We start from the raw sequence: 13,036 nt of genomic DNA, 5'->3' as shown, positions 1-13,036 counted from the left end.
TGACACCCTCGGCAGCTTACTGTAACAACTTTGCAACTTTACAACAAACCTCTCAGGATTTGAACAGAGTTGGTTACCACAATCACAGCAAGTCCAATGGAGGCATTCAGGGCACTCACTGTCTGTTCCATCTGTCCTCGATCAGTATTGCAGGCTGAGGATGTAGACAAAATGCAGGCTGAGGTTGAAGTTTTTGTAGCTTGGGGGTACTCCTTGATCCAACATTGTCCTCAGTGGCAAGGTGACCTCAGTGGCAAGGAGTACTTATTTAGAGCTCCAGCTGGTGGACTCCAGCTATGTATGACCTCTTTTGGACAGAGATGATTTAGCCATAATACTCCATGCTCTGGTAATTTCCAGACTGGATTACAACAGTGCACTCTCCATGGGACTGCCCTTGAAGATGACTCAAAAACTTCGACTGATTCAAAATGCAGCCATCAGATTACTGGATGGAGTTGCCATCCAGAACTTTCTTAACATGTTCTAAAATAGTGTGTTCTGGTCCATGGGGTCACGAAGAGTCGGACATGACTAAATGACAACAAGGATTTGACATATGGTGTGAAAGGTCTTTGTTGAAGACACTGGAGATGAGCTACACCCAAAATACTGGGGTAGATGGAAAATAGTCTGACCTGTTATGAGGCATCTTCTTGTCTTTTCAGTCTGATTCAGCAAGGCAGCTTTACATGCCCATAAATTCCTATCCCGTTATAGAAATTCAGCTGTTCAACAAGACTTTCTTTGCTGAAAACATGTGATCAAAGGCTTTCTTGTGTTTATTTTAAAGTAACCATTTATTCCTCAGGAGATATTTTTATTTACTTGCTTCCCTTCCGACTTTTCTGCAAGATACATGGCTGAATCCTGTCAAATACTATTATATTGACACTCTCACAATAGGGTAATGATATTCTTTTTTTATATATCTTCAACGTTTACTCCCACCTTGCCCTCGTCTGTTCCCATCAAGCAACTGTTTATGATGAATTCATTTACCAGAATGTGCTGCAATATATATTTATGCACCATGACAGGGCTCGGGAAGAAAGAAAAGAAAGGAAGAAAAACCTTGACTTTATATAAAATTCTATGTTTTCTATGATAAATAGAGTCTTTAAAAAGGCACAGACCAATTGAACTCAGTGGAATCACAGGCTGGGCAAGAGATATGGGAGTAGTCCTTGAGCTGCATTAACATTTTTCTGTGATTCTAATGTCAAGGTGACTATAATGGGTGGTACTGAATTAAAAAGCTTTCTAGTGCAAGCATTTTGGATTGTGCCACAGAACTTGGCTTCTTTGTCCTCTCCCTGTGGTAACCCCTAAATCGGCTCCAGGCGGGAGATATGCAGGGAGAGGAGAGCGAGAGGAGGTTCCATTGCACCGTCAAAAGTGCTTGTGCTAGCAGAACTGTTTAGTTGGATACCACCATCTATATACTTTTTGCCTTTGGGACTGAAGCGAAGATTTGTTGAGAAAGCTAAGGACATTTTGTTGCCTGCAGAGCACATGAGGGGCAAATGACTGAAGGAATCTACATCCCAAAGGAAAAAACAAATAAAATAAACATTACATTACACTGCACTCCATTGCTTTCCTTATCCAAGCTCATTCCATTTCCCTCCTCTTCTCATCAATGAAACAAGCTGGCCTTTCCAATTCAGTAGATCAATTTGCAGGAGCTGTTATTATGATTTACAACCACTTTGGATACCTTATGCCTGAAACCATGATTAAGAGTCATGAGATTTGAGGTCTTGGCTCTGATGTTGATTAACCCCATGACCACAGACAAGAGAGCAAGTGGTGTTCTAGAGAGCCACCTTTTGCCAAGGGCATTCAGCTAAACGATACAGAACTTTAAGAACTGTTTGTGAAATAGTTTGCAATCTTAGGCGCTATTTTTCTCCATCTATCCAGTGTTGCTGTTTGTGACTCACCGTTTGTTCAAGACAAAAAATCTGCGGTTAAAGAGCAAGTTGCAGAAAAAGTTATTATGGTGATATTGCTTAGACCATCTTCCATGATTGCTTGTTGACTGTTTCTCTGTGAATAGAGTATTTAATCTCAGTTGTCTCTAAGACTGTAACTTCTTACATATGTTACGTAGTCGACTTTCGTCAGCTGGGGTGCTGTTGCCAGTTCTGGGTACATTAACAAGATAGTGATAGTGAAGGGACTTGGAGACCAAGTCCAATGAGGAAAACTTGCTAAGAATCTCTTGGAGAATATATTATTATGAAACAACACAATAACCTTTTCCAAATATATGAAGTCATATAGGCCGTGCAATGGGGAAGGCGAAAGAAAGGAGAAGGGAGGGTGAAGGCATTTTATAGGTCATTTTTAAAAGGTCCATATTAGCTATGGTGAAGCGTGTAAGGGCTTACTAGAATTTATGTAAGCCCTTATGTATATATCTGTTTATACTTTCAGTGAATTATTAATAGTAATAAAAAACAGAGGGAGGAGCTGGAGTCAGGAATGTGAGTAATCTATGATTGGAGAATTCCCCTATTGAAACACATTTCAATCGGAGAATCCATGCAAAAATGGTGAGATGAGTTTCATTACTCTAGCCCCCACCCCAATGCCATGGGGAAGCTGAGGGCCACATTCACTTCTGAATAACCTTCCAGGTGACACATACTACTGCTGACTGCGGCCAGATAAAAAAGTGGACAGAGCAAGGAATGCAAATCAGGGGTGCCATCTTGTCCTCAGGATTGTGGGTGCCCGCCGTTACAATGTGGACATGCAGGCATGTGTATGTGATGTTGCACGTCTGTGTTGCAGCAACTCCTCTTCCTCCTATCCACAGCCAGTGAGGCACACTTTTCTGTGGGGAGGGGCTTGGAGAGACTGCCTCCGCGTCCAAACCCCACCCCCCGTAAAAGGGTGCCACTCTCGCTGGCTGCAGAGGGCAGAGCTGAACTGCTTCTCTCTTGGAGGCAGAGTTGCGGCCAGCTGATGGCTTTTTTATCCATTGTGGGTGCCCTCTGCATACATTCATATGTACACTTTACCCCAATTTATGCATTTTTCTGCATATTGCTGGAGAACTGCAGCTCAAAATTCAGAGAAGTGTGAATTTCAAAGAATGGTTGTGTTTTAGTATGAATATTGGTTCGGAAAATGTGCATTAGGTGGGATCACCTTTTAATCAAATTTCTTCCAGATCTCTATCCATAAGACACAATGGTTACATTAAAATTTGTCAAGAATAGCATTGGAGGGCTTGGTATAGACTTCATAATGCATATTAAATTCAGTTATACATTCATCATTCAGCAGGGCCTGTGTGCCTTTTCTTTTTTTTTGTATTTATTAAATACTCCTGCAAATGTATCACATGGTCTCCACAGGGTGTCTTTTACAAGACAGCAATAAGGGGGGGGGGAATCATTTAATATTTCAAAAAGTATACATCAAGTAGAAGAACCTTGAAGAAAAATAGTGTTTAAGGAGACCTCTCTTTTTACAATTGACTGGTAAACCTTGCATTATTCTCAAAAGGTTCTGCTCTCCAGGATTACAGGCAATTTTGCAGCAAAGCCACATTTTAGTAGAGGCTCTAAAAGCGATATTTCCTTTTAAGCATTTGACATTGCTGACCTGCATATTTTTGTATGCAGAAAAAACATCCAGGTTCAGGCTTCAATCAGTAACTTGCAAGTGTTTTTTTCCTCTTGTGCATCATCTGTCTGTCGGGAAAGATTCCTCCCCAGCCCACCCCCTGCTTTTCAGACCACTCATTAAAAGATTTGCTTAAAGTGATAACATTCAGAGAAAAACACAGTTTGGGGTTATTTAAAATCTTTTAACATTATGTCTGTGCGGGCTGCAGAAGTGACGAGGGAATGAAAACTGGTACATGGTGTGAGGGGTACCCACTCACATGAGTGGAGTGCTTTAAGAGGAGCAGAAATGGATTGCATGAAGTTTTCTCTCCTTCATCATAAGTGGACTTTGTCCTGTTGGCTTATTCTCTTTTCTCTGAAGTGTCTACATCTGACCATGATTTGGCCATGTATTTGACTATTTGACTTGACCATTGTGAACAGGAATGTGTGGATCTGAACTTATTTCTATGGTTTATCTTTGTAGATCCCGGTATAAGCAGTGCTTTTTTTTCTGGGGGGCCACAGGGGTAAGCATACCCCTAAATATTTTGTGAATCTAAGTTTGGCCTCATCAAGCGGCAGTATTTCAATATGAGTAGGAAAATGAGAGTACCCCTAAACATTTTTTTAAAGAAAAAAACACTGGGCATAAGTAAAGCTTGACATAACCTAAATATGACATGATATTCTACATTCTCCTTGGTACAAGCCTAATAGCGGCCTCACCTAAAAATGTGTTCTGAAGGCATTTAGGGAAGGTATCCTGAGCTCCTCACACCTTGTAAAGGTCAACACATGCAGATCAAGTTGCTACCAAAGTCTATTCAAACTCATGAATGTGAGGTGTCAAGGCAATGGTGGGACAATCTAAGGCAGAGAGCAAACAAAGAGATGGCCAGGTTCAGTTAATGGTTCACTATTGTAGTCTTTCAACCTTTTGTTGAAAACAAGATGGCTAGTTTTTAGTCATTTTCTCACTAGGATGTGCAGGACTTGCTGATTTCAGCAAGGAGGCATTAGCTAAATATATTTTTAGAAACCTCAGAATCCCAGTAGACATTTGGGTCAATTGGCTTTGCTAGCTCCAACAGAATTTACCCAGTGCTCTCTGCAAAGCTCAGTGGAGCCCTTGGTAAAACCAGGAAAACAAATAAGGCTCTAAAGAAAGTCAAGATGGCTCTGGACTTAAATCTTCTGGATCCAAGTACTTCCATACTATGGAAAAAATAAATCATTCTGAAAAATTGTCTCTAAACGCCAGGATGGTTTAATAAAACAAAACAATAAAAACATTAAGTCTTCTAGATGAAATTATGGGCCCAAGTTCGTTTCTGAGTTGCATTGATCTTGATCAGAATGATTCTTGATCAATCTGATGCAATTGTCATTGTCTTAAACCATCTTACACTTTTTGCTGAAGTAATCCATGTTTAACTCTGAACATAAATGGTTTAACCTTTTCAGTTTTAAATTTAAATCACTGCCAGACAGTGGAGCTCAAGAGCCATGTAAACAAGCCCTGGGCATCTTTTCTCTTTATTAGTGCAAAGAACCTGGGTATGTACGAGCAAAGAGGCAGCATTCATTTTCTTATATGAAGGTGTTAAGTCTTAATACATTTGATTCTTCAGTGCAAATGAATAGACAAGTATGCTTCACAGGGCAATTTGGGCAGGCATCTCTGCACCAGAACTGGGTGGGCTGCATAAAACTTGGTTATTGCATTTGAAAACTCACACTAATGATTCATGTGAAGTCTTTCTGAAGATCTGAAGATTTTTTTTAAAAAACAACCAAACAGCATTTTGAGCTGTGCACAAACATCTACATCCTGTCGGCATAATAACATTTAGATTATCATTGGAAAATGTAGACGCTCATTGATGAGAAGTGCGTCAGTGGACTGTGGTTTCACAAAATAATAGCTAAGTGAATTGACCTGGTGCTACAAAAGGAAAATGGAATGTGGATGTCATGGAGCTTCACAAAAAGCTGTAATTCAAAGGCACCAATTTCATATCTTGTTCCTGGTAAAGAGGACATAGAAGGCAAGGTTGGGGGAAGTCTCTTTCTTCATTCACCTTTTGTTTCTCAAAGTTTCTGTCTCTTTTTTGTCTTGCTTCCATTTCCCATTTCCTCCCCTTGCCCCCTTTCAACCACACTTCTTTCTTTTTTATATATTATATTTTTATTAGTTTTCAAATACAAAAACAAATTTATACATTCCATACATCTTAATTACATCTTACTTCTCTTTTTTGACTTCCCTCAATTTGTCTGCCATTCCTTCCTATTGTTACTTTTTACACATTTCTGCCCTTTTAACCCTTTCCCCTCACAGAGCTTCCTTAAAGCTTACAAACATAATTTTATTATCACTCAGTTTTTGCATATATTGGATAAACTTTTCCCAATCTTCTGTAAATCTTTGATCTCGTCGATTCTGGATCCTTCCTGTCATTCTGTCCAGTTCTGCATCATTTTAGTTCTCCATTCTTCTATCGTAGGTAATTCCTCCTGTTTCCATTTCTGGGCCATCAATATTCTTGCTGCTGTCACTGCATATAAAAATAACTTCTTTTCTTTCTTATTTATCTCATTACCCGTAATGCCTAGTAAAAATGCTTCTGGTTTCTTAACAAATGTATATTTCAACATTTTCTTCAATTCATTATAAATCATTTCCCAAAAGCATTTTACCTTCTTACATTCCCACCACATATGAAAAAAGGTACCTTCTTTTTCTTTACATTTCCAACATTTGTTATTTATCTTATACATTTTTGCAGGTGTTACATACCATTGGTACATCATTTTCATAACATTTTCTTTTATAACTGTTCATGCAGTGAATCTTAAACCATCTTTTCAAAGTCTTTCCCAATCCTCCATTTGAATATTATGCCCTATATCTTTGGCCCAGTCGATAACTGATTTTACCTGCTCATCCTTCGTACACCATTCCAGTAATATCTTATACATTTTTGCTAAATTCTTATAATCATTATTCAATATTTCTGTCTGAAATTTTGATTCTTTGTCGCGACTTCTTTCAACTGAGGCCCTTTAGGAACCTACATCTGAAAAAGCAAACAAACTGGGAAACGTCTGTCTCAGTGCAACAAACACACTTTAAAAGAGAAACATATTTTTATGGCTAGGAAAGTAATGGAGGGAATGGAAGTGTAGGGTGAATGAATCATTTGCACAATACATTTAAATAAACTCCAACCCACATTCAAAGCATATGACTTTCCCCACAGAATCCACTACAACAGTGGTTCCCAATTGGTGGTCCACAGACCCCAGGGGGTAACCCACTCAGGGGATCCAGGGCTTATACCCCGGTTTTGCACTGGGACATGTTGGAAGGTATGGTGGCGCCATTCACATAACAAAAACTACCACAGATATATCAACATTTTCAGAAGTAGGGGGTCCATAGCTTGGCTTTTGAAAAATAAGGGTTCCACTTCAAACATTCATTTTCACAAAACCATCAGCTGGACATCATTTGATGGCTGATGGCTGTATGAGGTACTGTCCTCCTTACATTAGTTATGACTATGTAACCTGTACCAGTTAATACACTGCTGTATACAAAGCATCTATTTCTAGAGCTGGGGAGATGCCAGATTCGTGACAGCATTTCCTGTTTTCTGACAAAGCAGTGGATGCCTGAAATACCATGCTAGCTACATCATCTCTCATAGGAGAGCTAATAGGCCCTCACTTCTGAAATGGGGCAAGGGTTGGCATGGAGAGATGACAGGCTGCCTCACAAAAATCTCATGGACGTTAGGAGGCTGCTGTGAAGATGTGCAGGAATCGCATTCCAAACTGACAGCCTCTGCAAATCTCCCATTGATAGCTCTTTTGCACTCATCTTTTACACTTTAGGGGTTTTATTTTACTTCTTTATTCTTTATTTCGTTATTCAGAGGAGATTGTTGCTGGGTTTCCTTTCTTCTCTCTCCACCCCATCCTGATAAGTTAAGACTTCTGTATCAGGACATTCATATAACAGATGTTTTGCAAGTTGTTTCCCTGCCCCACAACATTCACCTCATTTTCTGGTCTGCATCCCTCCCTCCCTCCTGCTCATTTACACATGGATGATTCCAGGGTTTGTTTGTTTGTTTTTTTCCCATGCAGAAGCTCAGATAATGCTGGAGGTGATGGAATTTGATTTGATTGGGTAAGGAAATTCTTATTATGTGGCTGAAGAAGCCTCAACTGCAAACATATTTTCACATATCTAACCTTAGGGACATTGGAGAATTTAACTGGAAATGGAAATGGGACTAGGAATTGCCAAAATTTACATCTTCACCCAAGGTCAGGATAGGAAATCACACCAGCAAACACGAGTGGTATTCATTAGCATTGGGTTTTTTTTTAGTTTGTGAACGTAACATAATCATGCTGTTTTCGGCATTGTTTTTGACAGTTCCCGTCCACTGAAATGCATTGAAGTTAATTACATAATGAATCATGTTAGTTCCCGCCATAGCAAATAGTGAGATAAACAACGTCGCTTTTAGTGGGAGCTGAACAGTAGTGGAAGGGAAACACTGCTGATTGTGACGAACATAGGATGGGGTGGAAGCTGCCCCTTCCTTATACTCCTGCCTATGAGTTCCCTGGGAAGAGACATTAGTTGTTAAACTGCTCTGGAGGAGAATGGTTCCCAGGATTTTCTGGGAAAGGTCATGACTGTTTAAAATGTTATGATACTGCTTTAAGTGTATAGTGTCAATGGGGCCTAGAACTGCCTTCTACTCATGCAAGAGAACAGTAGGATCCCTTCCCCAGCCAAAGGCTAACATATTACTGAGCATGCTCAAAGCTACAACTTAAATCACTTCCAAAGAATAATGTACAATGAATGCTGAGTTACTCGGAAGGCGAGCAGAATACAAATGTGACAAATAAATCAAATTCTAAATTCCAAACATATTTCTATGAATTTTGACATAATTTGTTCCATTTGGCAGGCACTTGGTTCTCTAAGAGTCTACAAAGATGTGCTTAACTTTTTAAGTAAAACCAAATGGATGTCTAAATTTGGGTTTGAAATGCATGCAGATGTGTAAACACAACTGGCTGTCATTCAGGATGTTACAGGGTTTTGAATGCCTCCTTCTAAAATAGTGGCCTGATTATTTCTGTCATTGAAAATGTACCCATTAACTATTGAAAAGACCCATAAAATAGGTATGCCCATATGCCTGATGATCTGAATGTGGGTCATGAATACTTCCACTAAAATAAATTACACAGCTTTTCACTAAGGGACAATTTCCCCAGCATTAGGAGTGGAGCAGCAAAGAAGGTAAGTTATATGTGCAAATTTATGCAAAGCATCAGTGGAAGAAGAGCAACCGTAACTCAGTGTTTCAGGTTACAATACATTTACTGTAGGTATGCAATGAAGAAGAAATGTCAGTCCCTTGGGTGTTTGTTTGTGCATCTGTCTGTGTGCATTTTTAAAACTAAAATGGACAGGAGGCATTACTATGGTACTGAGCTGAATTGTGCTGCTATCGGAAGTGGAGAAGGGTGGAATCATTCCTTTGACTCTGCTTTCATAGTTACAAAAAACCAGAAGGAAAATAAAAGTAATCACCAGTCTGTAAACTGCGCAGCTTTGATTTTCAATGCATAATTTAATGCATGTTTTGACCTTTTGGTATGCCATATGAAGCTTTGATCCTTAACAGCAGACTGTCAGGGTGAACTTTGCATAAGCTCAAAACAATATAGTTTTTAAAAAATCACCCAAGTGATTCCTTTCTTAAAAAACAAAAAAAAACACATACAATCACCTTTAGAAGATGCTGCTGGACAAATGCCACAAAAAGGAGCACCCAGGCCTGTGTGTTTACAGGTCACAACTAATCAGGCTCTGTTAGTGAACACAGATAAACTTCCTGAATTGTATAGCAAGCAATGAGGCCCCCAAAGTGTCAGATTCAGAGATGAAGCTGCTATTGCAATTTGAGCAAAGATAAAGGACAAGAGGAAATGTACAACTCATCCTCTCTATCTTCCTTCAGCTGAAAATCCACCTCTTTCATGAAGTATTCAGCTTAGCTCCTCAGTTATCCTCATCCCCAGTTGAAATAAAGCTTAGGTATGTATAAATGTATTTGTTGCTTGCATCCATCCTTTGTTTACCTTTAAGAACACAGGAAGCTGCCTTGTACTGAGTCATTGGTCCATCGTACTCAGTATTGTCTGTGCTGCCTGGCTGTAACTCAGATTGGGGTATCTTCTGGTGATAGAACTATTGCAGTTATCAATATTGTGCAGCCTGAAGCAATTGAGTGCATAAAAACTGAGCCCTTTTGGAATAATAATCGTCCTGACCCATACTTATGATTCAAAGCTTTACTAACCAGAACTTCTTCAGGTACAGAAACAAATCCACGATACATCCCAATAGTTCCATAAGACATATGTTTGTCTAAGCATAGGCTCAGCATCGTCTTAGAAATATCATATACAGTAACTCCAAACAGACCTAGAATCAAAGGACTTTCTTGCTCCTCTTAGCCACCATTGGCCTAAGATACTCATTTGTACATCCTTCTGCCACTGTACCAGGGAATAAAAGACAAAGGCAACTCCCTTCAAAATGGCGATTTGCAATTGAATACCTTAATCATGTGATCTAAGGTTAAGCACTCGCGTGAAAGAACAGAGAACACCAACAGTTAATCACTAACCCAGCTAGAAGCTCAGAGAACTCTCTCTCTTTAGTAAACTCCAATGGAATTTTCCAATGCTAAACCCTTCATCAATATACATACAGGCATTCTCTGTTTCAGAGCATTGAATCCAGGGCGTATGGCAACCCATGTCGGAAGTGTAGATTTTGGCTAATTTCCTTAAAAATAGCTTTTTTTTTTTTTGGCAAAAAAACAAAAAACATAACAAAACCCTATGGCAACCCTAACTTACACAATTATACTTAACAAGAACCTGAGGCCTTCTGCATGCAAAGCAGATGCTTTCCTGTGGCTCTTTGCCTGTTCACCTCTTCCACCACTCACTTGTCTGCCTCAGTTTAGACTAAGTACCTTTAATGTGTTGGTGGGGCAATAGCAACAACAATACAAAGCCGATATTTGGGAAGAGAGACCAATTTGTACTAAACAGGTAATCTGAAAAGCAGTGGTAATTTTAGTAATTTTAGACTTAATGTTTTTACTGAATTTACGGAATTGGAGTTCTCTTTAGATGGCAATGTGTAATACTTCACTATGTGATAAGCCAGACTATCTGAAACTGAGGGCCCACAACCAGCAGGGGCCCACTAAAAACAGATGCATGCACCTCCTCTTTCTTTTCACCATGGCAACCAGCTGTTTGCTTGCCTGCTTCTTGCTCTGGCCTAGACCTCAGTGGTGGTAAGAAGGAGGAGCAGTTGATGCTACTGGCTGCTTGCTCATTGACTCTCTGTCTGGCATGCGAGTGGCTGGTTGCAATGATGGGGGAGTAATAAACATTGGTAATAATGGCAGTGTGGAGGTAGACTCACTGAGGAAAAGAGAACCATGAAGGCCATCTTGCCCAACGGTCCTTCAAGACCTGCAGGCAACACTGCACTTGCTCATTCTGTTGAGTGAGGTGCTGGGTCCTGCTCCAAAGTCTTAACCTGATGCCACCAACCTTTGAAAGATGTTGTTCAAGGCAGCTTGGGATAGAATTCTTGCCATACCTAAATATTGTGGTGCTCACTTTTAAAGCCCTACACAACTTGTAACCTGGGTACTGAAGGTCTGCCTACTTTGGGAAAGGGGAGTAGCTCAGTGGTAGAGCATGAGTTTTGCATGCAGAAGGTCCCAGGTTCATTCCCGGGCATCTCCAGGCAAGGCTGGGAAAGGCTCCCTGCTTGAAACCTTGAGAGCCGCTGCCAGTCAGTGTGGACAATACTAAGCTAAATGGACCAACTGTCTGACACAGGCTAAGGCAGCTTTCTATGTTCCTTTTATGTACACTACAGTAATCTTCAGAGGTCCTCTGGATCAGAGGAATAGAATGATGCTGGTGTCCCCATTGTGGCCAAAATGCAGTTTGTGAATTTATCCTCGGCTTCCCCCATTCTGTTAAAACACTATACAATAGAAGTTGCCCCAAGTTCACCTGCAGTGTCAAAGCAGTGGAGAACTCTTCCATCCCTAAATATAACATAAATAAGAACTGGCAGCTAACAAAGGAGGCTTTTAGCCCCACAAATTTAGCCGAAGATCCAGTAGCTTTATCATTATGCCTTGCTCTCTCCCCCTGCTCTGGGTGAGACCTGCAGACATTATTATTTGAGATGCATTTTGACCCTTTCCCTGTGAAATCGGAACAGGGTCACCCAGGAAAAAAAGCAGAGAACATTTCACCTGTGCCTTGAATTACTCAATGGTCCTCGGGAGTCAGCAGAGTTCAGCCTAAATCATGTTCAGTGTGCTGCTTGGAATTATGTATGAGCTGCTCTGATTCAGTTTGGAGAAAATAAAATAAAATGGGGAGGTAGGAAGTTCCTAGGGCGCTCCCCACCCCCCAAATTCTGTGTCCATGCAAGTCTGGTAGGCAGTGCATTATCTATTAATATAATTGCTATCATTCATATCTTTGGCTCAGTTAAGAACCAGAGCTACGATTTATAACCCCATTTAAGAAGGGAAAATCTGTTTCACTGATCAAATGTCTCTAGCGATGCTAGAAGAAATGATATCAGTTCTGACTTCTGAACAGCAAATCAGGCAGTCCCTTTGAATGGGCAAAAATACACCTCCCTTGGATATTTGCGAAATTCAATCACAGTTTCATTCAGACTGGAGCTTTAGATATTACTGGCAATCCCGAGGAAGAACTTCAAGTGCCAATAGATCAGGAGACAACAGCTTGTTCATATTTCAGGAAATTAAATTGGCTTTTAGACTCAGAACGCCTAATTTGTTGAAAAACAAGAAGTGAAAGAACTGTTTCAGGTAACCACACCTTCAGCACACAAATGCCTGCTTCAGGATCCACGAGTAATTATGATGCAGCCCCTGACAGCACACAGAGTTTTGTGCATTCATGATGGAATGGGAGAGGTTATACCCAACCCCAATACTGTTTGCACTTGGTACAAATTTAGAAGTGGGCATAGCACTTTGCTTCGAATTCATGCATGACCCTTGGATTCCTGCTGACGTCCTGTAACTTTCCATGCTACAAATGTTTCAGGTTTTTTTTCCTGCCTTTGTTGTTCAAGAGTGCCCCTCCAGAAGGAAATAAGGCAGTAACACTGGGGAAGCACCACAGAACTACTTATGAAGTGGAATGAAGTGTGGATGGTCCAGCATAAATCCACTACTAATGTACTATTACTGACATGTTGTGGGAAATGCCAGCAAAGAGCC

Source organism: Podarcis tiliguerta (genome assembly GCF_965153285.1).
Source record: "Podarcis tiliguerta genome assembly, chromosome: 1".
In the NCBI taxonomy this organism is placed as follows: Eukaryota; Metazoa; Chordata; class Lepidosauria; order Squamata; family Lacertidae; genus Podarcis; species Podarcis tiliguerta.
This window is presented reverse-complemented; position numbering follows the sequence as displayed.